The following is a 12,979-nucleotide window of genomic DNA, read 5'->3' as shown; positions in this document are numbered from 1 at the left end:
ATCATCCGACATCCCAACCTCAACATCATATCTTGCGGGGACGACACCCAGCTCATCCTCTCCCTCACCAGAGACCCCTCCACCGCAAAACTCAACTTCCAGAGAGGAATGCAAGACGTCGCACTATGGATGACCAACAACTGCCTGACACTCAATGCTGAAAAGATAGAAGTCCTTGTCCTTGGAACCACTCCTTCAGCATGGGACAACACTTGATGATGTTTTGGATAAAGCCATGAAGAGGATACAGACGAGTAGTAGGGATAATCTCCCGAAGCAAAAAGCAAAAAAATTGAGTGAAAGGCATGTTTTTGTCTCTAAATTTTCGACTTCGTCACAGAAAATCAAGAACATCGTTAAAAGACATTGGGAACTATTGCAGAATGGAACTGACTTCAATGGTATCTTTACCAACAAGCCGATTTTTGCTTATACAAGATCTAAAAAGATAAAGGAGTTATTGCTTACACCCACAAGAAAGGCTGAAACTAATCATAAAGGAATGAAGAAATGTCATAATTGTGTGCACTGTTCAAATGTAATTGAAGGTAATGTGTTACATCATCCGCAAACAGGACGAGAAATCAATCTACACTACGATAGTGATTGTAATTCCAAAAACCTGATTTACTATATAAAATGTCCCTATGGAAAATTGTACACAGGTAAAACAGAGCGGAAATTAAAAACTAGAATTTCTGAACATAAAAGTACAATCAGGAATAAAAACTTCAAAAGTAGTTTAGCTAAACACTGGTCAGACAATAACCACAACATCTCCCAAGTCAGGCATTCCATACTGGAACTTATTAAAATTCATGAGGGGGTTGATCTTACCAGATCCCTCCTCCAGAGAGAGATTCATTGGATAAGAATTCTTAAAACACAAGAACCCACAGGTCTCAATGAAAAAATAGATCTTACATGTTTCCTGTGATCTTTCTACTTTGTATCTGTACACATGGTTGTCGTATGTGATTTGTAAATTGTTCTAGTTGTTACCATGGTATGTTGAATAACCCTAACCATTGTTGTTCAAATCTTAAGGTGATCCTTACTCACGTTTTCTAATCTTTTTTTCTTTTTATTTCATTTTTCTCTGTCTATCACACTCATTCAGATTGAAGGTATTTGGCACTCACACCTTTCCAAGATGGCGCCCATTCTTGACAAAGGGTCGATTTTCCAGAGTTTGCCTAGTATGTTGCGTTTTTTAGCCAATCGTGATTTGTGAATATTTAATAGATGATGATGTGGTTTTTCGCTTAGTTTTCACGCTTCAAGGTGGTGGTCATTCATGAATCGGAGTTACGATAGGGACGAGTTATAGTCCGTTTTTAGTTTCGGAGCTTCAACATCATAGAGAGGCAGCGCGACAAGTGTGAGAGGCGGTTCACCGTTCCACAGTAGAGTCAACGCGAGGGCGAGCAATAGAAGTTCCCTGATCATACGAGAGAGGTAAGGGTAGAGAGACTTGTTTAGCGGCAGATTCTTGAGTTTCTAAGGCTCGTGATAGTAAGCGTGGTTTTGTTTGTTGTTGGTAGTTTGCTGATCTCGGCTGCGGTGAGCGTACATCATTTCTGGTTGAAGATTCCGTTGTTTAACACAACGTGCAGTTAATACTAAGGTAAGATGGTGGTTCAGGCACCCACTGTCGTCATCACTGTGATGTTTGGGGAATATTTAGAACGATTCCAACATAATTCCGTCTTTCTTGCAGGACATTGAACGTTCTGTGAATGAGTGAGTATTAAGAGGCATTATCACACACAGAGGTGGGGGATGAGGTTCTTTCCTTGTCTTGTGAGTCACCCTTTAATTTTTTCATTTTTTTTTCACTTTCAGTAAGACTTTGCCAAGTACCTTGAGAATTCTTGACATTTTTGTAATGAGATATCTGATACAATGTTCATTTAAGTTTTCAGGACCCTGATGAAGAGCTCCATGAGCTCGAAATGCATTGGGTACAGAGAAGATTAACCGTCATCGGATGTTTAACATTTGTTATATGATGATTTTTTGTAAATTCAATTCATGTTGATGTTGAAATATAACATGAGAGTTTTTTGTAATTTTGTGAAGTAAATTTGAAGAGTTGAAACAGAAAAAAGATTGATGATTATTTTTGCATAAACTGTTTAACCTAAGTGTTGTTCGTGTTGAACCACAAATAGCAACAGTGCATTGAGGTTAAGTGTGTTATACACTTAAGATAGGACTTTACAGTAGGCACGGTCAGGACAAACGTGCTACCTCTGTTGCACGCTTATGTTTAAATATATACAACCCAAATAAGTTGTTAAAAAGTTTTTTTTATAAAACAAGGTGTGCTTCTCTTAGCCATTTAACACAACACTTGGTAGCCCATCGCCCTCGGAAGCCCACCTACCCCCTCGGACCATACCAACAAGCTCAGCATCATACTTGATTCATCACTTGCCATGAAACGACAGGTCAACACTATCACCTCCAGCTGCTTCAGCACCCTCCACATCTACGTAGCCCTGCGCTTTGCGACCCCCGCAGGTGAGTAGCACGCATACAATTCCATGATTGATCGATGCATCAAGTCTTCGATTCCGACGCTTGCTCTATCAAGGTACTTTTTCAGCATGCCCTGCATGTGTACTTTAGCCACCCTGTCCTCCATTACGTCGGCCAGAACTTTGGATTTACCTTGGTGCAGCGCAACCTCAAGTTCTGCTTACTGGATTCGTGTCACTTTTGTCTTGTTTTACTCAGATAGATATTCTCTATTTTTCCATTGCCAGGGAGTCTTTCAGTGGTGTTTTCACTGTTTTACTGTAACTAAAGTGTTGCATAAATACTTTACACACTCTTAAATTAAGGCTGACCGCTCTGTGTCAAGCTACCAGAGGGTGGGCACAGGTAAATTTACGTTGTGTATATGACTTACGCTGACTGGGATTGTGGTCCCCACTAGTACAGGGTGTTAACCCCTGCCAATCAGAGACACAATGTCTAACAGCCACCCAACCAGCTGTGCGGGACATGCCCGGGCGTGTTTCCTGATGAAGAGTGGGCCAAGAGCGAGCCCATATGTGCCTGGGAGAGGCTGGGCCCCCTGACTGTTGGCAGTTTTCGGAAGGTATGTGCACTGACTCCAATTGACATTACCGGCCAGTGGGAAAGCACTTATATATTCAATCCTTTTAAACCCCTGCTGCTCTATTACTAAAAGTAATCACTGGTAATCCCAGAGTTAAAGTAAATGACTTAGGTCTGCCCTGTTCCTCACGAATGGGGAAAAGACATGTGCTAGAGACTCCTTTCAGGGCTTCGTCTTCAAAGATAACACCTAAGCAGTCTGATAGCTGCAACACGCTGAGAGACATTAGAGACTTGATCAAGGAAGTAGAGACAATTCGAAGACCTGTTCCTTCTACTTTAACCTCGCCCGCTGGTTCTAAGGGGAAAGGGAAACCCCTAGCTCAAATCTTCAAAACAAAGTTAGGCAATCCTTATAAGCCTCAAGGCCTCCAGACCAGCAAGTCCTCTATTCCTTCAAATGGCTGTGTTGTGCAGGAGCCTCCTCAAATCGAGACAGCTTGTGAACCCACTTCCATAATGCCCCCCTATTAAGTGACAATGGAATGCAAAAATTGCTTCTCTGTCTTGGCAGTCCTTGGAAAGGAGGGCCCTCATTTATGAGAAGTGACGCATCGCTGCGTGAAAGCAGCGATGCGTGACTTCTCAGTGCGCCCTCCATGCGACATGACTGATGTGATATTTACTGTATGACGCATCATGTCGCAAGGAGTTACAGATACGTCAATATTTCTGATGTGTCTGTAGGGCGCAAAAGTGACGCATTGCTGGAGTATGTCACAAAAGTGATGCAACTCCAGCAATGTGTCCTTTCACATAGGGCAAGCCCCATGTAAAAGGGCCTTCGTCAGTCTTACGCCTGCTGTGAGGCAGGCGTAAGATATTGACGCATTTGCGTCCTAGAAGTGGCGCAGTGAAATCTCATATATTTCACTGCGTCAATTCTACGACCCTTTCTTGCGTCAATACGCCCCCCTTGCATACATTATACCTGGCGCAGGTATAATGTGGTGCAGGAGTTTACAAAGTGACGCATCTACCTAGATGCGTCACTTTGTAAATATGGCGCAACAAGGCGCATTTTTCACGCCATTGGTGCGTCACAAAAAGTGACGCACCGGCAGCGTAAAAGTGACGCACATAAATGAGGCCCGGGTCTCTAGTTGGCAGTTGGTATACACCCTGTACAAGTATGGAACCTCACTCTAGTCAGGGTAAGTAAGTTACACAGCTAAGATAACCCCTTCTCACCCCCTTGGTAGCTTGGAACGAGCAGTGAGGCTTATCTCAGAGGTAATGTGTATAGTATTTGTACACACACACACACCCACGCACACACACACACACACACACACACACACACACAGTAATACAGTGAAAATACTACAAAAGGACTTTATATCAGTTTTGACAAATAGCCAATATTTATCTAAGTAAAACAAGACCAAAATGATAACAATCCAACAAATCCAAAGATATGAATTTAGCAAGAATGAACTTAAAAACACAGGGGTATATTATCAAGGCGGTTTATCTCTGCTTTTTTGGCTTTAAAAGCCAAGAAAACGGAGATAAAATTATCTCCCTATTACCTAGCTGTCGCTAACACCAGTTAGCGACAGCTAGTAGGAGATAGCGACCATCTTGGGCCCCGCTTTGCATGTCAGTGATATTTATCACTAATGACATACAAAGTGGGCGTGCCAAGATGTTAGCGACTGGAAACAGTCGCTAACATCGCTATCTCCTATTACCAACTTTTGGAGATATTTGCGCTAAGCGCGAATATCTCCAAAAGCTAACACCTGCCCCAGAGCAGTTCTTAGCCATGTTATCCAATGGTAGGTGGATAACATGGCTAAGAGCATTAGCTCGGTAATGCATGAATATCGCTGACTTTTCAGCGATATTCATGCATTTCGGCCGATTTTTATCGCTTAGGAGATAAAACTTGATAATAGCAAGGTTCCTAAGCGATAAAAATCGCCGCAGCTCGGCGATAAAAATATCGCCGCTAAACCAACATAGCGATAATTATCGCTAGTTGTTGGTAATATGCCCCACAGTTCCTTGAAGTTGACAGCACCAACCGGGGCCATTGCAGTGTCTTAAACAACACAAATCCAATAGTTCAGTGATACGGTGTCAGGCAGAGCCACAAAACAGTACTTTTGGAAGTGAAGAGGCCCTGGGGACCTTACAATGAAATCCAAAGATGAGCCGTAGCCTGTGTTGGCGTTGTTGGTTCCGGAAGTCAGGTAAAACTCGTTGAGGCCTTGGAGTCCCACATGCCTGGGATAGAGCTCCACAATGTCAAGGGCACGAGCGTGGGCATCGGTGGTGAATGCATCGTGTGATGTTGTCGCAGTAGATGCATCATGCTCTTTGCGAGTGGTGACCATGGCTTTGGTGCAGGCAGAGGTGTTAGAGATGAGGTCGGAGTTGATGGCGTTGTCGTCGGTGCACATTGAGCTGTGATGTCATCAAGACGATGCATCGTGCTCATCCCTTTTTCTCCAGAAATTGGCCTTGCCCCACTCCCGACGTGAGCTCTAAGAAAATTTTCCAAACCAAATTTCCATAGCCAACCAATGCTCTCCACTTCACAAGGATAGCATCCATCGAGGCAGTCAGAGATCAACTCCAACCACTATTTTGTATTCCTGAAACCACCACCACCTATCGATACCACCAAAAAACAAAATATTTGCAACAGATGGACTGCTTGGATAGAGACATTTGATGATTTCATTGATGCACTTGAAGAGACTGATGAAAAAAATTATCAAGTATCTAAAAAATCTTCTGGTGATGGTGTGAAAGAAGTCGTTAAGAAAATGCTGCAAACTGGCAAAGAAATTACATATTGTCACATTAAAGAAACTCAAGTTCAATCCAGTACCAATCTTTGATTACAAAAGACACATTCACAGTCAAGAACACCAAAAAGTTGGTGAAACCATTGATGAATTTGTGGAGAGACTCAATGCGCTCATCAAATAAAGCAATGAATATAATACTGAGGTAGCTATGCGACTTAGAGTTATTGATGGATGCTTGTCAGATACATTCAAACGACGACTCCTGAGAGTCTTTGTCTGAAGCAAGTGTTGATGGATGCCAGAGGTGAGGAGCATGGCGAAACACAAGCTACTAACATGGAGGCCAGAGGAGCCCAGAGTGAATCGGTCATGAGTATAAAAAGTAAGCCAAAGCAAAAGACTGAAAGAAGTTATGGTTTAGATGTGGATTTTCATTTCCACACAAAGGTAAATGTCTCACCATTGGACAGATAGGTAAAGGCTGTGGGAAAGAGAATTATTTTGTGATGGTTTGTAAAGGGAGGGAAAAAGTAAATGCGTCACAGCGTGAAGACAAAAGAGCCGCCAGTACATTCCAGAGGGAATGTTGGACACACACCCACAAAGGCCAAGTGGCGACATCAATTGAGGAAAATCAACACTGAACGAAGTCGATCATCATATAAATCATCGCCAAACGGTTTGTCTGCCTCAATATCAAGTGAAAGTGAGGAAGATGGTTGCACCATGTTGATGTGGGATTTCGGACTAGCAGCATGTCAGAAAAAATGTCAGTCAAGGAAAGGTCAACATGCCAAAACACAAAAGTCATACAAACATTGTCCGAAAATTACATTGAAAATAAATGGTTATGCACTAGTAGGCAAGATGGCTACCATGTAGGAGTACCACGGCTCAGCTTCCTCTCCGGCTCACCTCACCTTGCCTTATTTGTCTCTGGAGCACGGGCTTGTCTTTCTTTGTTGCTTCACAGATTGGTTGGGTGCCGGTGCCTCATGATCACAGAGCTGTGATCAACTCGCCTCGGGGATGCCGCAAAGGGTTTGGCCGGTGAATCAGATGTGTTCCTGGCTAAGCTGACCCGGACGTGCAGCGTCGTGCTCAGCAGGTGGGCAGACCTTGTGGGAAGGATCTCTAGTATGGTCTCTAACCGCAGAACAGACGCTGCCTGGTTGTGTGTAGCGTACCTCATGGCCCCTAAATCTGCAAAAAACATCAAGAGAAATGCTTTGCCTGCCACAGCGTGGGCTGCTGTATCGGTACTGGGGGCAAGACAGGAGCCTCCTCAGAATCAATCAGGTAATGGTGCAGGTAAGCTGATAGACTCTCGATCTACTCAAAATCGGCTTGAAAGTTTGGATGCAGGGAGGAGGAGGAGGAACTAGCCAGATCAGTCAATAAGCGCAGTGAAAAAATCCAGGGCGCTTTTTGTTCCTGAGGTAGGGGATTTCTGTTCCAGCAAAGAAACCCCACAACCCCCACAGCCAGCAATCACTGAGTTCCTCGCAGTTAAAAATACAGCGATGGGTCCAGCCCCCCAAGAAACTGCTAAGGTGCTTGATAAGGAAGAAGCTGATTTATGCCTAGGTCAGGTGTTCACTGATTTGTGCGGGGGTACCCTGGAGTTGAAAGAGGAGACTGAGGTGGTAGAGAATGCTAATGCCAGGTGTTCTGGGACAGCCCATGCCAACTGTGATAGGAGGGTTGGGAGAGGCTGCTAGCAACCCTACCGAAAGGCTACAGGAATCCCCTAGAAAGCACTCCATACTTTTACATACTTTTACATCCATCTGGTTCTCCAGGAAGAGCCATGGGCAGATTCAAGCATAACATAGAGCAAGTGGATTGGGACTCAGTTGATGCTACAGTTGAAGGAACGGACAAATTCTTTTCCCTTACGGACTGCTTGGGCTCAGAGGACTCTAACTCCTGCTTGAGTGAGGCTCGGCAGAGCTCCTCTTTTTCAGGCTCTAGTACACCAGAGGCTCTTGAACCAGCCCTTAAGTGTTAAAAGTAACGGAAGACTTCTAAAGTTAATACAGACATTTGTAAAAACAAAGATAACCCTTCAGCTGGAGCTGGGTTAAAATGGAATTACTCTCACACCAGGATATTGGAGGCACCAGAAGTACCAGCAGCCTCAGCAAAGTCAGAATCCCCAGTCCTGCAGGCTGTGAGGGATGAGGCCTTAAGCCCTTCTCTTGATTTGATCTTGGAGTCAATTAAAGACCACCGGGCGGAGACCCGCGTAGATGGTAAAAAGGCTAGGCAGGCAACAAAGAAGCTTAGAGGCGCTATATTGAAGATCTGTAAGGCCTGCTCAGAGATTGGAGAGAAGCTCAGCTGTATGGAGGAAATGACTATGGCTGTGGAAACTGATATGTTAACTGTGAGAGAGCAAGTTAAGTCACATGACGCTACATTGCCTGATGTGCTGTGGAAGATCGAGGACTTGGAAAAACGTCAGTCAACAATTGTCAGGACCCTCAGACCGGCTCATGTCCTTTGCACAACAAAAATAGTCAAAACAAATCCAGAGGCCTATGGAGCCCTTACATGGTCCGATTTGGTAAGGTTCAGGAGAACCAAGATGGCCGCCAAAGTGCCCACGTCCTGGAAAGGGAAGGGTAGCGGTCTAGACACAGCTGAGGTGAAGGCTGGTGACGCGCGAGCTCCTCGCTAGCTGCGCACTTCACCACAGTCCTGAGGCCGTGCAGACGTGTTCAAAGCCCATAGAATTTAAAATTAAATGTTTCTCAGTTATCCTCTTCCCGTTTGTCATTCCCTAATATAGCGGGACACATTCTTGAAGACTCGGTGCGTAATTCAAGCGCGAGTCTAATTCCCGCAGTGTAATTAATTCCCCGACGTGAGAAAACGAGGTCGCGCATCTCGCCATCTGAGGTGAAGGGAAGAACGCCTCCGTCAGCTGAGATTGCAAGTCATCAGTCAGCTGAGGTTTTCGAGTCTAAGTTCGTCGTCAGTAATCAGAAGGAGAGAGAGAGAGCCAGCGGAGAGAAACAGGAAACCTTCCAGTCAAAAGCTAAGTTGAAGAGAATATTTTAACTAGAACGTTAAAGCTTACCTGAAATATTTGGAGACTTCCTAAAAGAAATAAAAGAAATGTTGATTAATGACAGAATGAATACTGAAGGACCATTTGCATAAATATTGTATATATTGTACATAAGACTCTACTGACCTGAAAAGGCTATAGCTACCCATTCCTCAGCAAAGCCTGTAAAGATATAAGAACAAATCAGGAGAAGCGGTCGCAGATATTCAGCCAGTATTTAAAGATGAAAAAGTGAGATAACAGAACCCATTTAAAGAACAGCTCTTCTATTTAGTGAAGTAAGTGCACTTACTGATTAGTTAATATAATTAGGTGCAGGTAACAGAGAGACAGGGTACTAATTGTTATTTATTCTAAAAAACAGTTACAACTAAACAGAGGAGGGAGACAGTAAAAGCCAAAAGAGCAGAAGAGGAGCAAGAGTCCAGCGCAGCCAGGGTGGGTGAGATATTAATATGTGCTAGTAGTACCAGGGTAGAAAGAAAAAGAGCTGGTAGCTTTAATAATGTGTTAATTTACAGGTTCCCGAGAATATAAGAGAACGTTGGGTGAGGAGCTGACGGAAGGAACCAAATTCTGGACCAGTCTCTTCTTTGTTTATTATTTTATCCAATTCCCCCGTCCCTTAAGGTTATGACTGGAAGGTTCTGTTAAAAGACCTCCGGGCATTGCTAAAAGGGATTAGGGACCTAGCATCTCTGTTCCCGTGCAAGAAAAAACGGTAAGCCAATTTAGTATAAATCCAGTTCTGACAGAGTGAAGTGCCCAAGTTGCCTTCGCACCTGAACAGAGATGGCAGAAGGAATTGACGTACAATCTTTAGGAACCATTCTAGATGCAATTCAGAAAGAATTAGGAGCAGTCAGAGAAGAAAACCGTAACCTTAGACGAGAGGTAGTCAGTGCTAGGAAAGAAACAGCTGAATTAGCATTACGACTAAGACAGTCCAGTAGCCTAGAGAGAGAGGCGATGAATCCGGTATTAGAAGCCACAAATAGATCAACCACGCAAGTTATTCATTCTCTGTCCCCAGTTATACCATTAGCAGCCCCAGAAAGATTTAATGGGGATCCGCAGAAAGCACAAATATTTCTCTCGCAATGCTCTTTACACTTTATGTGCCGCCCTTCGATTTTCCCTGATGCGCAGTCTAAAGTGGCTTTCATCCTCTCCTACCTGAGTGGGGATGCAGCTTCATGGTCCATGCCCCTAGTTACCCGGGATGATCCTTTACTGAGAAACTTCGAAGAATTTAAGCAAGAATTCCTTCGAATATTTGACAGACGAAGAATATCTCAAGTAGTGGATAATGAACTACTCGATCTGCGACAGGGGAATCGGGATCTTATTGCGTACCTGGCCCAGTTTAATAAGCTGATCGTAGAAACTAACTGGCCAGAAAGCAAGAGAGCGGCCGTGTTCTATCGTGGTTTAAGAGATGAATTAAAGGACACTTTGGCCCAGATTCCGAATAGACCAACAGAGATCTCAGCTTTAATTGACTTGGTCCTGGAAATAGACTTCCGCCAGGGAGAGAGAAAAGGGGAAAAGAGAAAAGACTTTAGAACAATAACCCCTAGGTTCGATAGAGCTCGTTCCGAAGGCACAAGAAGTTCAGACATTCAATCCGGGGTAGAACCAATGCAGATAGGAACTATCAGAGGGCCCCTATCTAAGGAAGAGAAGGACAAGAGAAGAGCCAGTAATTTGTGTATGTATTGTGGATCTAATGGACATTTTGTTAGAAATTGCCCGAAGAAACCCAAAAGTACCTTCAAGCCGAAGGAAAACTAATGGCACCACCTGTGGATGGAGTTGAACAGGTGGGTGCGATTTTAGACAAGACTCCACAAGAACATCAGGTGGCGAATACGCTACAATCAGCGGCTCCACATTTAAATCTGACTATGGAAGTGAAATTCAAGCAAACCACCTTGACAAATGTATCGGTCATGATAGATTCAGGAGCAACTGGTAATTTCTGTGACTTAAAATTTGCAGCCAAGGTGGGCATTCAAGCCATCCAGAAGACCAAGAGTGAGCCCGTCCGAGCAGTGGACGGAACAAACCTTTCGTCAGGACCAATCGTGAGCCACACAGAAGTGATCGAATTGATTTCAAGTGATGGACACAAAGAAAAGATCCAGTTCAACTTAATTGATGCTCCCCAATTTCAACTAATTCTTGGTCTCCCATGGCTTACTGAACACAATCCTACGATCAACTGGAGCTCAAGAACTATAGAAATGAACTCAAACTATTGTCACGAAAATTGTTTTGGTATCACAGAGAAACCTTTGGAGGGTAATCCAGCTATGGCCCTGTGTTCGACTGAGCATTCCATGTGTGTAATAAGCGTTCAAGAAATTCCTGAAGAGTACAAGGAGTTCAAAAAGGTATTTAATGAGGTGGAAGCTGAACAACTACCCCCACATCGGGCCTACGATTGCAAGATAGATTTGGAGCCAGGTTCGAACCTACCCTGTAGTCGGGTTTATGCATTGACGGAGAAAGAACATCACCACTTGAAGGAGTATTTGGATAAATACCTAGCCAACGGGTTTATCCGGCCTTCGCAGTCCCCGGTCTCGTCTCCGCTATTTTTCGTGCCCAAGAAGGAAGGAGATTTGCGGACATGCATCGACTACAGGGCTATCAATAAGATCACTAAGAAGAACCGGTATCCTCTACCCTTGATCTCCGTCCTTCTTGACCAAGTGAAAGGCGCCCAAGTCTATACAAAGTTGGATTTGAGGGGCGCGTACCATCTAGTTCGAATGCGCGAAGGCGATGAGTGGAAGACGGCATTTCGGACTAGGTTTGGGCTTTTTGAATACCAGGTAATGCCCTATGGATTATGCAATGCACCAGCAGCCTTTCAGCACTTTATCAACGACGTCTTGAAAGAATTTATTGATCAGTGCGCGATCGTTTACATTGATGACATCTTAATATATTCATCCGATGTCACAAGACACCACGAACAAGTGAAGGGTGTCCTGAGAAAGCTGCAAGAAAATAAGCTGTTTGTGAAACTGGAGAAATTAGCTTTCGACGTGTCGCAAGTGGAGTTGTTAGGTTTTGTCATTTCTCCTACTGGAATACTGATGGATCAACGAAAAGTGGAAGCTGTTATGGATTGGAAATCTCCAACAAGTGTGAAAGAGGTCCAGGGTTTCATTGGATTTGCTCATTTTTATCGGAGATTCATTAAAGAATTCTCACGGAAGATCCTTCAGCTTACTAGGCTGCTGAAAAAAGGAGCTAAGTTCGAATGGTCAAAAGACTCAGAGGAAGCTTTTCAGTCCTTGAAAAAAGATTTCACCACGGCGCCTGTCCTGTTGCATGCGGACCCGACTGAACCTTTCTATGTGGAGACGGATGCATCAGATCAAGCTGTGGGTGGAGTTTTGTCCCAGCAACACAAAACCACAGGTCAACTACATCCGGTTGCTTATCGATCCCGAAAACTGACCCAGGCAGAGATTAACTATACCATCACTGAGAAGGAGTTACTGGCTATAAAAGATGCTTTTAAGGAATGGCGACATTATTTGATGGGAGCCCAACACCAGGTGACAGTGTTTACTGATCAGCCAGAACTCTCACGCCCAGACAGTTGAGATGGTCCTTGTACTTTGCAGACTATGATTTTGTGATTACGTATCGCCCCGGAGCTCAGAATGGGAAGGCAGATGCATTATCTCGAATTGGTACGGAACCCCAGAAAACTTTCACTGAGAATCAACCAATCATTCCTAGCGAGAAGATCATTGGAGTTGCAACCTCAATCAGTCTGGAGAAAGATATCGCGGAAGTAATGAGTCCAGAAGCTATGCAGGAGTGGGCAAAGGAAGATTCGGATCGAAAGATCATTCGGCAACTGCCTTATTACCATGATGCCTTGTATATCCCTACTACAGAATTGCAACAACAAGTAATGCGTGAGCATCATGATGATAAACTGGCCGGGCATAAAGGAGAAGCCAAGACTGAAGAACTGATTAAGAGG

The sequence above is a fragment of the Lissotriton helveticus genome, chromosome 6 (genome assembly GCF_964261635.1).
Source record: "Lissotriton helveticus chromosome 6, aLisHel1.1, whole genome shotgun sequence".
In the NCBI taxonomy this organism is placed as follows: domain Eukaryota; kingdom Metazoa; phylum Chordata; class Amphibia; order Caudata; family Salamandridae; genus Lissotriton; species Lissotriton helveticus.
This window is presented reverse-complemented; position numbering follows the sequence as displayed.